A 15,659-nucleotide genomic window follows, 5' to 3' on the forward strand; every position below is an offset into this window, starting at 1 on the left:
TGGAGATAACATCTTGGACCTACTGATAACAAACGGACCCGAACTTTTCGACTCTGTATGTACAGAACAGGGAATCAGTGATCAGAAGGCCGTTGCAGTATCCCTGAATATGGAAGTTAATAGGATTATAAAAAAACGGAGGAAGGTTTATCTGTTTAGCAAGAGTAATAGAAGGCAGATTTCAGACTACCTAACAGATCAAAACGAAAATTTCTGTTCCGACACTGACAATGTTGAGTGTTTATGGAAAAAGTTCAAGGCAATCGTAAAATGCGTTTTAGACAGGTACGTGCCGAGTAAAACTGTGAGGGACGGGAAAAACCCACCGTGGTACAACAACAAAGTTAGGAAACTACTGCGAAAGCAAAGAGAGCTCCACTCCAAGTTTAAACGCAGCCAAAACCTCTCAGACAAACAGAAGCTAAACGATGTCAAAGTTAGCGTAAGGAGGACTATGCGTGAAGCGTTCATTGAATTCGAAAGTAAAATTCTATGTACCGACTTGACAGAAAATCCTAGGAAGTTCTGGTCTTACGTTAAATCAGTAAGTGGCTCGAAACAGCATATCCGGACACTACGGGATGATGATGGCATTGAAACAGAGGATGACACGCGTAAAGCTGAAATACTAAACACCTTTTTCCAAAGCTGTTTCACAGAGGAAGACCGCACTGCAGTTCCTTCTCTAAATCCTCGCACAAACGAAAAAATGGCTGACATCGAAATAAGTGTCCAAGGAATAGAAAAGCAACTGGAATCACTCAATAGAGGAAAGTCCACTGGACCTGACGGGATACCAATTCGATTCTACACAGAGTACGCAAAAGAACTTGCCCCCCTTCTAACAGCCGTGTACCGCAAGTCTCTAGAGGAACGGAGGGTTCCAAATGATTGGAAAAGAGCACAGATAGTCCCAGTCTTCAAGAAGGGTCGTCGAGCAGATGCGCAAAATTATAGACCTATATCTCTTACGTCGATCTCTTGTAGAATTTTAGAACATGTTTTTTGCTCGCGTATCATGTCATTTCTGGAAACCCAGAATCTACTATGTAGGAATCAACATGGATTCCGGAAACAGCGATCGCGTGAGACCCAAATCGCCTTATTTGTTCATGAGACTCAGAAAATATTAGATACAGGCTCCCAGGTAGATGCTATTTTTCTTGACTTCCGGAAGGAGTTCGATACAGTTCCCCACTGTCGCCTGATAAACAAAGTAAGAGCCTACGGAATATCAGACCAGCTGTGTGGCTGGATTAAAGAGTTTTTAGCAAACAGAACACAGCATGTTGTTATCAATGGAGAGACGTCTACAGACGTTAAAGTAACCTCTTGCGTGCCACAGGGGAGTGTTATGGGACCATTGCTTTTCAAAATATATATAAATGACCTAGTAGATAGTGTCGGAAGTTCCATGCGGCTTTTCGCGGATGATGCTGTAGTATACAGAGAAGTTGCAGCATTAGAAAATTGTAGCGAAATGCAGGAAGATCTGCAGCGGATAGGCACTTGGTGCAGGGAGTGGCAACTGTCCCTTAACAGAGACAAATGTAATGTATTGCGAATACATAGAAAGAAGGATCCTTTATTGTATGATTATATGATAGCGGAACAAACACTGGTAGCAGTTACGTCTGTAAAATATCTGGGAGTATGCTTGCGGAACGATTTAAAGTGGAATGATCATATAAAATTAATTGTTGGTAAGGCAGGTACCAGGTTGAGATTCATTGGGAGAGTGCTTAGAAAATGTAGTCCATCAACAAAGGAGGTGGCTTACAAAACACTCGTTCGACCTATACTTGAGTATTGCTCATCAGTGTGGGATCCGTACCAGGTCGGGTTGACGGAGGAGATAGAGAAGATCCAAAGAAGAGCGGCGCGTTTCGTCACCGGGTTATTTGGTAATCGTGATAGCGTTACGGAGATGTTTAATAAACTCAAGTGGCAGACTCTGCAAGAGAGGCGCTCTGCATCGCGGTGTAGCTTGCTCGCCAGGTTTCGAGAGGGTGCGTTTCTGGATGAGGTATCGAATATATTGCTTCCCCCTACTTATACCTCCCGAGGAGATCACGAATGTAAAATTAGAGAGATTAGAGCGCGCACGGAGGCTTTCAGACAGTCGTTCTTCTCGCGAACCATACGCGACTGGAACAGGAAAGGGAGGTAATGACAGTGGCACGTAAAGTGCCCTCCGCCACACACCGTTGGGTGGCTTGCGTAGTATCAATGTAGATGTAGATGTAGATGTAGCATAATGCGAAATATCCTGTCATCCATTATCTATTACTTTTTATTAAATCATTACTGGGTGAGTTGATTCTCTTACGTTTTTGTAAAAATTAACGTATATGTTTCTTTGTATGTGGCTAGCTGTGTCATAAATCATCTTCAGAACAGTAATACATATCTGCAGAATTCAACTTTTGGTATAGATAAAAGATTTTAAACATGGCTGAAACAGTAACTGTTGAAATTCTTCACGGTAGATGATGACAGCCAAAACAGTTGCAGGATAAAGATTTATTATAAATTCTTGGCCACGGTTTCGGCATACATAAATATACCTTCATCAGGAGTAAAATACACTAAAATCACATCCAGAAATGGAGATTAATAAAACAATTGTGCCAAAGGTGGCGTCAGTAGCTAAAACATAGGCGAAGTACTGATAGTGAGGTGTTTTCGCATCGACCCTCTGACCATAGTTATGTTGTATAAATGGAGATGATGTTTTAACTACTGACGACGCCTTTGGCACAATTGTTTTATGAATCTCCATTGCAGGATGTGATTTTAGTGTTTTTTACATCTGATGAAGGTATATTTATATATACCGAAACCGTGGTCAAGAATTTATAATAAATCTTTATCCTGCTACTGTTTTGGCTGTCATCATTTACCGTGAATAGATAAAAGATGTAGTTCGCCATTGCAACTTGCTTCACAACTTTGTCTGCAGCATTTTTTAAACTCTTAATTTACTGAGACTATAACTTCACACATACTACATTAACACAGCTCCTACATCTTTTTCGTTCCTTTTTTCGAGTACTTTCTGGTTACAGCGATTTATTATCTCAAAGTTAATAACTTTGCCGTCAGGATTTGTTGTGATGTTGGAATCCTTCTTGATGTTCTTACGTAATATGTGGCTTCATTTAAGTGGTATTTGAATTCATCATCAGCTAGATGTGAAATCCCTTTCCATACGGCATTCAAACTGTGGCATTACGTAATGTGTTAGGTTACGCACAAAGTCCGCAACATGACGTAAGTCAACATCACTGTAATTACGAAAGTGACAGCTAAACTACCGATTGTTCCTCCGATTCAATATAATGGTAAATCGGAAGAAAATATTCCGCGACAATGAAACGAATTCATTGAAGATCAGAATATTTCACAAAACTTACAGGAAGGTCGACGCTGGGCTGTCTATGAATAGCTAGTAAGAGGTGAAATATGGCAGACGGCATATTAAAGGGGTAAGTAATTTAGCAAAAGTGGAATGAAAACGCGATGAGATCGTCACGTTGTTAGTAACCGAAATTAGAGGAGGCACAAAGTGTTGCAATGGCGTAGAAACAGATCACACCCCATGCGATGTCCGCTAAATGAAGCGAGAACACGGTCTCTGTAGTATTACTCCTCAGAAAACAGCCCACGTCCGAGAAAATACAGGGGGCTACTAAGCCTATGCAAAGGTATGACTTTGAAAATAAATTTTTTCACATCGTCTGGTAATTATGGGCACTGCTATTTTTTTCTGGTAAATCAGTTACTATTGTCAACAAATAATATGCGAATTTTAAAGCTTTCTTTGAAATTCCAAATACTGTAACTAATGTTTCACAAATCATTGCGGAGGTGAGGCGCATATTCTGACAACATGCTTTTTTGTTACTGAACTAACAGTCTTGGAAACGATGATTGGTAGAATATAATTCCACACCGTAATGGCGAGTAAAATTCGTAAACATACCATTTCAGGCCGGCCGGGAAGTACATCACGGGTGTCCCAGGAAGTGATGTTCAAATAATTTTACTTCTAAATCATGACAGTTTTAAATAAATATCCCTGACCATGGAGGTTTTGTTTACGAATATTTTCAAAAACTGTCTAGTTTGTGTGTGTGTGTGTGTGTGTGTGTGTGTGTGTTTGCGCATGAGCATGTGTTTTGTAACGTTTGCAATTTCAGCACGTAATGTTTAAACGCTGCTACCTATCCACAATGAAGAATGCACAGAGGTATCATAAATGATTCATTCATTCTCAAAGTTGTAAATTTTCCATTGTTTTACATGTCCAGATGTAACCGACGTATGAATGCAACCGAAAAGTAACTAGGTGTGCATTTATCGCTCTACAAATGTGTTATGATTCCCCTCTGGTCACACAACACACGTCCAAGCGGTTGTCAGATTCGCTATACCCTTATGTAGCAACAGCCTGCCAACGGTCATCAAGACAGCATCGATCCGTGCCCTGAGATTTTCCAGTGTTCTTGGCAGTGGAGGTACATAAACACGGTCTAATGCGTATCCCCAAAGCAATAAGTCACAAGGCGTTATGTTAGATAACGTATGGAGCCAAGAGAACAGAGCCATATCATCATCTTCACTATTACACTCAATTCAGGGATGAGAAAGTCCGTCGTTTAGGGAGCAACAAACATCGACGCTTCGATCACGGTATGCCCTATCATGCTAGATGATGAAATACTCGGAATCAATAGTCAATTATGAAAACAAAAACCGCTGCTGCATATCAAGGTAAGAAGTAACAGTCGCAAGAGAAAACCTGCCCGCAAAGCTTCATTGGTGACACTCAACTGAAAACATAAACCATTGGGGAACATCGTTAATAAGTGTGAACTAATCGAAGATGTGTCTCTCAATCTCACAGTGTGGTGATTAACCTTCGTAGATAAATGGAAGGTTGTTTCTTCACTCTTACTAGCTGGGAAGCGAAATGTTCATCCACAAGTGCTTCCCGAATTTTTATGCAAAATTAAAGGCATCGTTCGTAATATTTCGGTTTTCATTGTTGCCCAAGCTGCAGATGGTACAGTCAGAAATGTAACAGCCGCTGGTAAATCTTCCACACATTTAGCTGCAGTATTCCAAGTTTCTGTTTTGTTCAGATCGTTGACTTTTTTGGACTGCGTGTCTGGCACACTTCATTGGCCGGTAATTTTCTGTTAATAGGGACTAAAAGGTGTCAGATAGATTATATTATGGTAAGACAGAGATTTAGGAACCAGGTTTTAAATTGTAGGACATTTCCAGGGACAGATGTGGACTCTGACCACTATTTATTGGTTATGAACTGTAGATTAAAACTGAAGAAATTGCAAAAAGGTGGGAATTTAAGGAGATGAGACCTGGATAAACTGACTAAACCAGAGGTTGTACAGAATTTCAGGGACAGCATAAGGGAACAATTGACAGGAATGGGGCAAAGAAATACAGTAGAAGACGAATGGGTAGCTGTGAGGGATGAAGTAGTGAAGGCAGCAGAGGATCAAGTAGGTAAAAAGACGAGGGCTAGTAGAAATCCTAGGGTAACAGAAGAAATATTGAATTTAATTGATGAAACGAGAAAATATAAAAATGCAGCACATGAAGCAGGCAAAAAGGAATACAAACGTCTCAAAAATGAGATCGACAGGAAGTGCAAAATGGCTAAACAGGCATGGCTAGAGGACAAATGTAAAGATGTGGAGGCTTATCTCACTAGGGGTAAGATAGATACAGCCTACAGGAAAATTAAAGAGAACTTTGGAGAAAAGAGAGCCACTTTTATGAATATCAAGAGCTCAGATGGAAACCCAGTTCTAAGCAAAGAGGGGAACCAGGTTTTAAATTGTAGGACATTTCCAGGGGCAGATGTGGACTCTGACCACAATCTATTGGTTATGAACTGTAGATTAAAACTGAAGAAATTATAAAAAGGTGGGAATTTAAGGAGATGGGACCTGGATAAACTGACTAAACCAGAGGTTGTACAGAATTTCAGGGACAGAATAAGGGAACAATTGACAGGAATGGGGCAAAGAAATACAGTAGAAGACGAATGGGTAGCTCTGAGGGATGAATTAGTGAAGGCGGCAGAGGATCAAGTAGGTAAAAAGACGAGGGCTAGTAGATATCCTTGGGTAACAGAAGAAATATTGAATTTAATTGATGAAAGGAGAAAATATAAAAATGCAGTACATAAAGCAGGCAAAAAGGAATACAAACGTCTCAAAAATGAAATCGACAGGAAGTAAAAAATGGCTAAGCAGGCATGGCTAGAGGACAAATGTAAGATGTGGAGGCTTATCTCACTAGGGGTAAGATAGATACAGCCTACAGGATAATTAAAGAGACCTTTGGAGAAAAGAGAGCCACTTGTATGAATATCAAGAGCTCAGATGGAAACCCAGTTCTAAGCAAAGAGGGGAAAGCAGAAAGGTGGAAGGAGTATATAGAGGGTCTATACAAGGGCTATGTACTTGAGGACAATATTATGGAAATGGAAGAGGATGTAGATGAAGATGAAATGGGAGATACGATACTGCGTGAAGAGTTTAACAGAGCACTGAAAGACCTGAGTCGAAACAAGGCCCCGGGAGTAGACAACATTTCATTAGAACTACTGACGGCCTTGGGAGAGCCAGTCCTGACAAAACTCTACCATCAGGTGAGCAAGATATACGAGACAGGCGAAATACCCTCAGACTTCAAGAAGAATACAACAATTCCGATCCCAAAGAAAGCAGGTGTTAACAGATGTGAAAATTACATAACTATCAGTTTCATAACGAATTATTTACAGACGAATGGAAAAACTGGTGGAAGCCGAGCTCGGGGAAGATCAGTTTGGATTCCGTAGAAATGTTGGAACACGTGAGACAATACTGACCATACGACTTATCTTAGAAGAAAGATCAAGGAAAGGCAAACCTACGTTTCTAGCATTTGTAGACTTAGAAAAAGCTTTGGACAATGTTGACTGGAGTACTGTCTTTCAAATTCTAAAGTGGCAGGGGTAAAACACAGGGAGCGAAAGGCTATTTACAATTTGTACAGAAACCAGATGGCAGTTATAAGAGTCGAGGGGCATGCAAGGGAAGCAGTGGTTGGGAAGGGAGTGAGAAAGGGCTGTAGCCTCTCCTCGATGTTATTCAATTTGTATATTGAGCAAGCAGTAAAGGAAACAAAAGAAAAATTTGGAGTAGGTATAAAAATCCACGGAGAAGAAATAAAAACTTTGAGGTTCGCCGATGACATTGTAATTCTGTCAGAGACAGCAAAGGACTTGGAAGAGCAGTTGAACGGAATGGACAGTGTCTTGAAAGGAGGAGATAATATGAACATCAACAAAAGCAAAACGAGGATAATGGAATGTAGTCGAATTAAGTCGGGTGATGCTGAGGGAATTAGATTAGGAAATGAGACACTTAAAGTAGTAAAGGAGTTTTGCTATTTGGGGAGCAAAATAACTGATGACGGTCGAAGTACAGAGGATATAAAATGTAGACTGGCAATGGCAAGGAAAGCGTGTCTGAAGAAGAGAAATTTGTTAACATCGAGTATAGATTTAAGCGTCAGGAAGTTGTTTCTGAAAGTATTAGTATAGAGTGTAGCCATGTATGGAAGTGAAACATGGACAATAAATATTTTGAACAAGAAGAGGAAAGAAGCTTTCGAAATGTTGTGCTACAGAAGAATGTTGAAGATTAGGTGGGTAGATCGCGTAACTAATGAGGAGGTATTGAATAGGATTGGGGAGAAGTGAAATTTGTGGCACAACTTGACTAGAAGAAGGGATCGGTTGGTAGGACATGTCCTGAGGCATCGAGGGATTATAAATTTAGCATTGGAGGGCAGCGTGGAGGGTAAAAATCGTAGAGGGAGACCAAGAGATGAATACACTAAGCAGATTCAGAAGGATGTAGGTTGCAGTAGGTACTGGGAGATGAAGGAGCTTGCACAGGATAGATTGGCATTGAGAGCTGCATCAAACCAGTCTCAGGACTGAAGACCACAACAACAACAGGGACCATTGTCCCTAAGTTGTGTCTCAGTTCTGTTTTTACAAAGCGGTTCTTTTCCGTACTTTCTTCTGAATGCACACGTTGTGCTGTTATAGCAGTTAAACCTCTCCCGCATTCCGACACACAAAACTCTTTTCTCACTTAGCCGCCATTTTGTCAAGGCACTTCCCTCGTAACGCCAACTGGTGGACACAATGAAAACCCAGCGAGCTTACGGTTCTATTAATGCACCTGTCACACTTACACATTTAATACTTTGGAAAATATAGAACTCTGAGAACGAATGAATCATTTATAGTTTTGTTGTCTTTTTAAAACTGTGAAAAGGGACAGCAACCGCGAACGCCTTCCCAAGAACTCTGTCTGAAACTGAGAAACAAGTTTATCAAACAAAAGCTGGTGCAGCCGAGGCCAGCGATTTGGCAGCCGAGATACGTCACGCCTGCGGCATTAAACAAATGGAGGGGAACGGCCGATAAACACGGCTCTCGGCGGTATTTCACTGGGGACGGCAACTAGCTCTTTTAGTACAAAAATGAACTTTTGTATCGCAGCTAATGAATCGCAGAGGGTGTGCTGTTCGCTTTGTGTAGAGAGATGAGTGAGCCCGTCTACATTTTATGATCTCTTTTTATTTTGCTTTTAACACTCAAACATTTTCGCACTGCAGCCGTTTACTGAAATGCGATAACTCATTCCGTTGAGTATTATATACTCTCAAACAGTATGATGGCGATCACTACTAAAATTTTACTTCTACTGAGTACAACATACAAAGTACATGGAGAACACAAATAAAGTATGGTAAGGAACGTACTGCTCTTCTAGCAGTAGACCACCGTACGCCACTGGAGCGTGAAAGCTCTCTTCACCTCGCAGTTTTAAGTAACCTGACTGCGATCCTAAGGACTTGCATTCGGACCTTCGAGATAGACAGAACAACATAGAAAATTTAACTACAGCCCAACTTCGCTTAAGGCGAATGTTACCATTTACCGCTGAATTAAACATAAAATCTGGTAAGGCTCTTGTGAAATAGAATATGACATCCTTTCATGTAGTATATTTAACAAACAACAGTGAAACACTCTTAATCGTACCAGAGTCATTCATTTCGATTAAAGTAGAAAATTCCAAAAATAATTCTCTCTGAAAAAAGCAGCAAATAATTCGACATCCCCATTGCAGCAAAATACACCTGTCATCTGCCTATTAAACTGATTCTAACTGAATTATTATTGCTATTATTATTACACTAGTTCGGCATAAAGCATTCATAATCTGAAGTCGTCCAATATGTTCCAGTTCACAAGAAAGGAATCCAACACTAGAGTGATTCACAAACAGCAAGTATAATGCACTCATCTGAACGTGTTTGATTTTAAATAGGGTTTCACTGTGCAGGTCGAGCAAGTTTCGCAATGGAGAGTAGTAATGCAGGGGTAGTATGTTCTGCAGTAAGTGTTTATCATTACTGTGAATAGATAGCTTTCTTATCTGAGAACGAGTTGTGTGTAGCACTTACGGTGCACTGCAGATTGCTTCATCATTCATTCTAACACACACACTAAATATCACTAACCTTTCACGTGTTTCATCGTTTAGAAATAAAGCGCTCCAAGCCAAGTTTTCCATTCTACAGTTTAGTTGGGTGTTAAAGTTATAATAATGTGAGAGACGTGAGGGGGGGGGGGAGGGGAAGTGTAACGCAACATATGGCAGGGGGGGGGGGGGGGGGAAGGCGAGGGTACTAGCTAATGTCTGACTGCACTCAGAAGTAAAGGTCTAAGCTCTAGAAGCTAATGTACGCCATCTAGCACCTGCTGGTATGTCGCTCGCTAGTAAGAATATCGATCACGATATCGTTACAAGCATTGTAGTGTACCAAGTGACTGGACTATCTAGATTCGCTGTTGAGCAGGTGCCCACGCGAATCGTAGAACACGTTTTATACAGTCGTAATTTGACCTTCCTGTAGACAGAAATTCTTCTCAGCAGGAATCAGCTTGGGCTGCGCAAACAACGATTTGAAAGACCCTGATCGTTCCGTTCGTCAAGAGGCAGATACTGACATCAAGACTGATTCCGTTCTCCTTGACTTCAAGAATGCATTCCATCCAGTTATTCACCGTCGTCTACAGAACCCAACCGAATGTATAGATTATCAGACCATATTTGCCGCTCGACTGAAGGTTTACTAGTAACTGTAACATAGTAGTTCGTAACACTTAACGTGTATAAATCTTTTGGCAAAAACTTTATTTGGAAGTAGGCGGAGGCTGCTATCAATGAACCAGCTACAGAAAAAGTATAATTAAATACTCGGATATTGTAATAGATGTTTGAGTCCCACTGTGCCCTGAATTTTATCCTTTGCATTTCGCTATAGTAGACACAGAAGTCGAAACATTCACTTTTTAATGAAGTATTTGAAAAGTGACTCGTGCTATCGACCGAATCAAGGCTAGTGGCTTCATTTATTGGGCCAGGCAGTTCTTTGAATGGCCCACAGCGTAGTAATTATTGCGACGGCACCTAACGATTATGGCAGAGTGTAGCTGCTCTTCCAAACAGCGTCTCATACGAGTGAACCAGTTGCTTCTTTACCTGTAGTTACCCGTACATTAGCTACCTGGGGTCTGTTTAAAAAAAATAGCTCGATGTAGTTATAAGGTCTAGCCGCACACGTCTGCTTTCATGAACCGTAGGTAATTCGCTGCAAATAATAACCTGTAACTGTGATTCTACAGTGAAATAGTTTACGCTTTGGCTAGAATTGCAAGTTAATAAAATACAGAATATAAAATAAACGTTAAACGAATAATTTAATAACAAGGGTTCTATTCCAACCTCTATAATTCATGTAAGTTGCAGTAAATTGTGTTAAATAATGTTTATTCAAGAAGGGACATCTCCGATTAACGGTAAATAGTCCTACGATACTCAGTTCAAATATATACAGAAATTACACTTATTAAATGCAGTAATGTTACGTCGAGAGCGTTACGAGAATGGCAACAATGTTCCAAGAGTAAATAGTCATCAAAAATTAAGTCCATTTCGTAATCACAATACACGAAATATTCACCAGCTCAAGACAATTCTGGGCTCAACATGATGATTTACAAATTATTGCAAGCAATACGAAGAATAGTAACTCATACTCCGTCTATCCATAGTTCCATATTAAAAGTGGATACTATGGAGCACATTCAGATCTCTCATGAACCAGGGTGTCTTCAAAAGTTAAAGAGTACTCTTGCGGCCCAATCACCACACAGAATCTATCACCGATACGACTGAATCATCCTCTTTACCACAGGCCGGACTGCCTTCTTCCAATATTTGACACCAAGTTTCCCCTTCAAGATCTAACCCAAAAGAGTCTTCAATAGTTATAGTCTCACAGCTTATGTTCACCACCGAGGATTTACCATATACACGTCGGTTACATATTCTCTAGTCTCAGGCGTCTCTGCCACTTAATATTTAAGCATACCGTGTGAAACATTTTTATGTTCGTCCTACCACGTCGACTCATATTTCATGCTTTCATCGAGAGCCCTCGCTTCATTTTCATTCACAAAAATAAATGCACAAATTGCTTCCTCCGAGATATCTAAATCAGCAACTTCAACTTTCGCAACTTCTTCACCTAAAACATCACCTCTACCTCCCTTTAGCAGAAAATCACGCACATCCGCCGGTACATAATAAAATTAATCACCCGTTGACGAGATAATTGCTACGTCGGCTTCATTAATATCTTTACAAGCTCCCGTCGATACACCACAAAATTCATCTCGAGGTGATGCGACTACATCTCCGCCGTCTTCTCAGAGAGTTTCATCTACCTCCCGTGATACAAAATCATATCCATTACTTTCACACACGTTACTTTAATTGTTGCTAGTAACTACTGTCTCATTAGAATTCGTCATAAATTCCACCTCAGACATACTCACATCCTCCTCAGCCTCTCTTCCGATCACAGAATCTTTCAACAAACATACATTCTTTCCATCATGCAATTCTTTCATAAAACAAATTTTTCAGCCCTATGCTCTCATCATCCAGTCTCTCTACACATTGTACAACCTTTCTTCCGCCCGCTTTACGGTTGTGCAGCTTAAAATTATCCCTCATTTTATTATATCTCATAACCTCCAAAGTTTGTAGCTTATTTGCCGAAGTTTCGACACCTACAGAATTTTTGAAGTAACTTATCCTTTTCAACAGCGTTTTATTTCGGCACCTCTGGACCTGAGATGGGGTGACCTCTAGTTTCCCGACCTTTTATTCTCCTGCCTTTCAAATCTTCGTTCCCTGTTTTGATTTTCGATGCGAAAATTCCAGTTTCAGTTTCCCCTTCAAAAATTATTATTACGTTGGTAATTATATCTGTTACGATTATTATAATTATTGTGGATATTGCTATTGTTCCTATACTGATACCGATTTCTCTGTCTACTGTTCCAGCTATGTGGATTAAATTTAAACGCCTGTTCAAGTTTCTCAATGAAATCTAACAATCCAGTGATAGACTTTGTCCTACTGTCAACAACATCCCATTAGAAATGTGGCGATGAGCGTCTCTTGAGCGTCGTGATTTGGGTCAACGCTCCCAGCGGACGATTTATATGCGTCAACTTAGCGAGCTTACACACACAAAAGTACCGCATCGATCCACTTCTGTGTTTGAAACTTGGTCAGTCCAGGAACTCATTCTGAAGTCGCGTTTTCCTCGCTTCTCTCTAGAATTTGTTCAGGAGAGAATTCTCAGACATTTCATAGGTAGTTCACGAAGCTCTCAATAAATTTGCTCATAATAGTGCACTGCCCACGAGATGTTTCTTGGCTAACTTAATTTTTGCTTCATCCAACATTCCTCTCAGAAGACCATCTCAACAAGTAGCAATAAAATCAAGTGTTTGGTATTTCCCATTATCTCCAAAACAGTTTGTCGTTTTTAAATTACCCCATAGAGGATTCATCGCACAAGTAAAATTTGGAAATTTGTGGTAAGGACTTATGAGACCAAACTGGTGAGGTCATCGGCCTCTGAGCTTACGCATTACTTAATCTAACTTACGCTTAGGACAATACATGCCCGAGGGAGGACTCGAACCTCCGACGGGGGCAGCCGCTCGGACCGTGACAAGCATCGCAGTGGTAGCCTGATTCGTTGCTGAAGCATTTAATTCTGCCTGTACATCTTTAATCTGCTGTTTCCACTGTAATACTTCGTTAATCTCTGCTTCCAACTGTTGTCTACTTTGCACATTTTTCATCACCTCTTTTTCACACTCTCTACCAGCAAAGTGTTAACAGACTCAGAGGTCACTTCCTCAAGCGCACATTACCCTAGTACACAATTCTTAACATTGCCACCCAGTTCATAAAGAATAATGTATCTTTTCCAACTTGTCCTCGAAATCTTTTTAATCTGCGTCGCCTTTGGTGTTAACCAGGCCAACCTTTTCAGAAATGTTACCTACGTCTGCCCTTGTACACGTTGCCTCAAGTTTTGAATCTATCGTCCCATCTATGAAGGATTTATTTTTCTTCACCTCAGATTTTACACATTCTGCTACACTTGTCTCTACTGAACTCATCTCTATTTGAATTGAACATACTTCTGTGCCCAGTACTCGAATTTAGAGTTTGTCAGCATTTCTTTTAACTACGCCGTTGAATCACTCCCAATTACACCTCTTCTCTCTGATTTTAGGCTATATACCCCAATAATATCGTCCCTATAAACATCACCACTTTCATATTTTGGAATAACTGGCCCACTAATATTACATCTACATCTACATCTACATTATACTCCGCAAGCCACCCAACGGTGTGTGGCGGAGGGCACTTTACGTGCCACTGTCATTACCACCCTTTCCTGTTCCAGTCACGTATGGTTCGCGGGAAGAACGACTGTCTGAAAGCCTCCGTGCGCGCTCTAATCTCTCTAATTTTACATTCGTGATCTCCTCGGGAGGTATAAGTAGAGGAAAGCAATATATTCGATACCTCATCCAGAAACGCACCCTCTCGAAACCTGGCGAGCACGCTACACCGCGATGCAGAGCGCCTCTCTTGCAGAGTCTGCCACTTGAGTTTATTAAACATCTCCGTAACGCTATCACGGTTACCAAATAACCCTGTGACGAAACGCGCCGCTCTTCTTTGGATCTTCTCTATCTCCTCCGTCAAACCGATCTGGTACGGATCCCACACTAATGAGCAATACTCAAGTATAGGTCGAACGAGTGTTTTGTAAGCCACCTCCTTTGTTGATGGACTACATTTTCTAAGCACTCTCCCAATGAATCTCAACCTGGTACCCGCCTTACCAACAATTAATTTTATATGATCATTCCACTTCAAATCGTTCCGCACGCATACTCCCAGATATTTTACAGAAGTATCTGCTACCAGTGTTTGTTCCGCTATCATATAATCATACAATAAAGGATCCTTCTTTCTATGTATTCGCAATACATTACATTTGTCTATGTTAAGGGACAGTTGCCACTCCCTGCACCAAGTGCCTATCCGCTGCAGATCTTCCTGCATTTCGCTACAATTTTCTAATGCTGCAAATTCTCTGTATACTACAGCATCATCCGCGAAAAGCCGCATGGAACTTCCGACACTATCTACTAGGTCATTTATATATATTGTGAAAAGCAATGGTCCCATAACACTCCCCTGTGGCACGCAAGAGGTTACTTTAACGTCTGTAGACGTCTCTCCATTGATAACAACATGCTGTGTTCTGTTTGCTAAAAACTCTTCAATCCAGCCACACAGCTGGTCTGATATTCCGTAGGCTCTTACTTTGTTTATCAGGCGACAGTGCGGAACTGTATCGAACGCCTTCCGGAAGTCAAGAAAAATAACATCTACCTGGGAGCCTGTATCTATTATTTTCTGGGTCTCATGAACAAATAAAGCGAGTTGGGTCTCACACGATCGCTGTTTCCGGAATCCATCTTGATTCCTACATAGTAGATTCTGGGTTTCCAAAAACGACATGATACTCGAGCAAAAAACATGTTCTAAAATTCTACAACAGATCGACGTCAGAGATATAGGTCTATAGTTTTGCGCATCTGCTCGACGACCCTTCTTGAAGACTTGGACTACCTGTGCTCTTTTCCAATCATTTGGAACCCTCCGTTCCTCTAGAGACTTGCGGTACACTGCTATTAGAAGGGGGGCAAGTTCTTTCGCGTACTCTGTGTAGAATCGAATTGTTAACCTGTCAGGTCCAGTGGACTTGCCTCTATTGAGTGATTCCAGTTGCTTTTCTATTCCTTGGACACTTATTTCGATGTCAGCCATTTTTTCGTTTGTGCGAGGATTTAGAGAAGGAACTGCAGTGCGGTCTTCCTTTGTGAAACAGCTTTCGATAAAGGTGTTTAGTATTTCAGGTTTTCGCGTGTCATCCTCTGTTTCAATGCCATCATCATCCCGGAGTGTCCGGATATGCTGTTTCGAGCCACTTACTGATTTAACGTAAGACCAGAACTTCCTAGGATTTTCTGTCAAGTCGGTACATAGAATTCTACTTTCGAATTCACTGAACGCTTCTCGCATAGCCCTCCTTAC

This window comes from Schistocerca serialis, chromosome 7 (assembly GCF_023864345.2).
Source record: "Schistocerca serialis cubense isolate TAMUIC-IGC-003099 chromosome 7, iqSchSeri2.2, whole genome shotgun sequence".
Taxonomy (NCBI): domain Eukaryota; kingdom Metazoa; phylum Arthropoda; class Insecta; order Orthoptera; family Acrididae; genus Schistocerca; species Schistocerca serialis.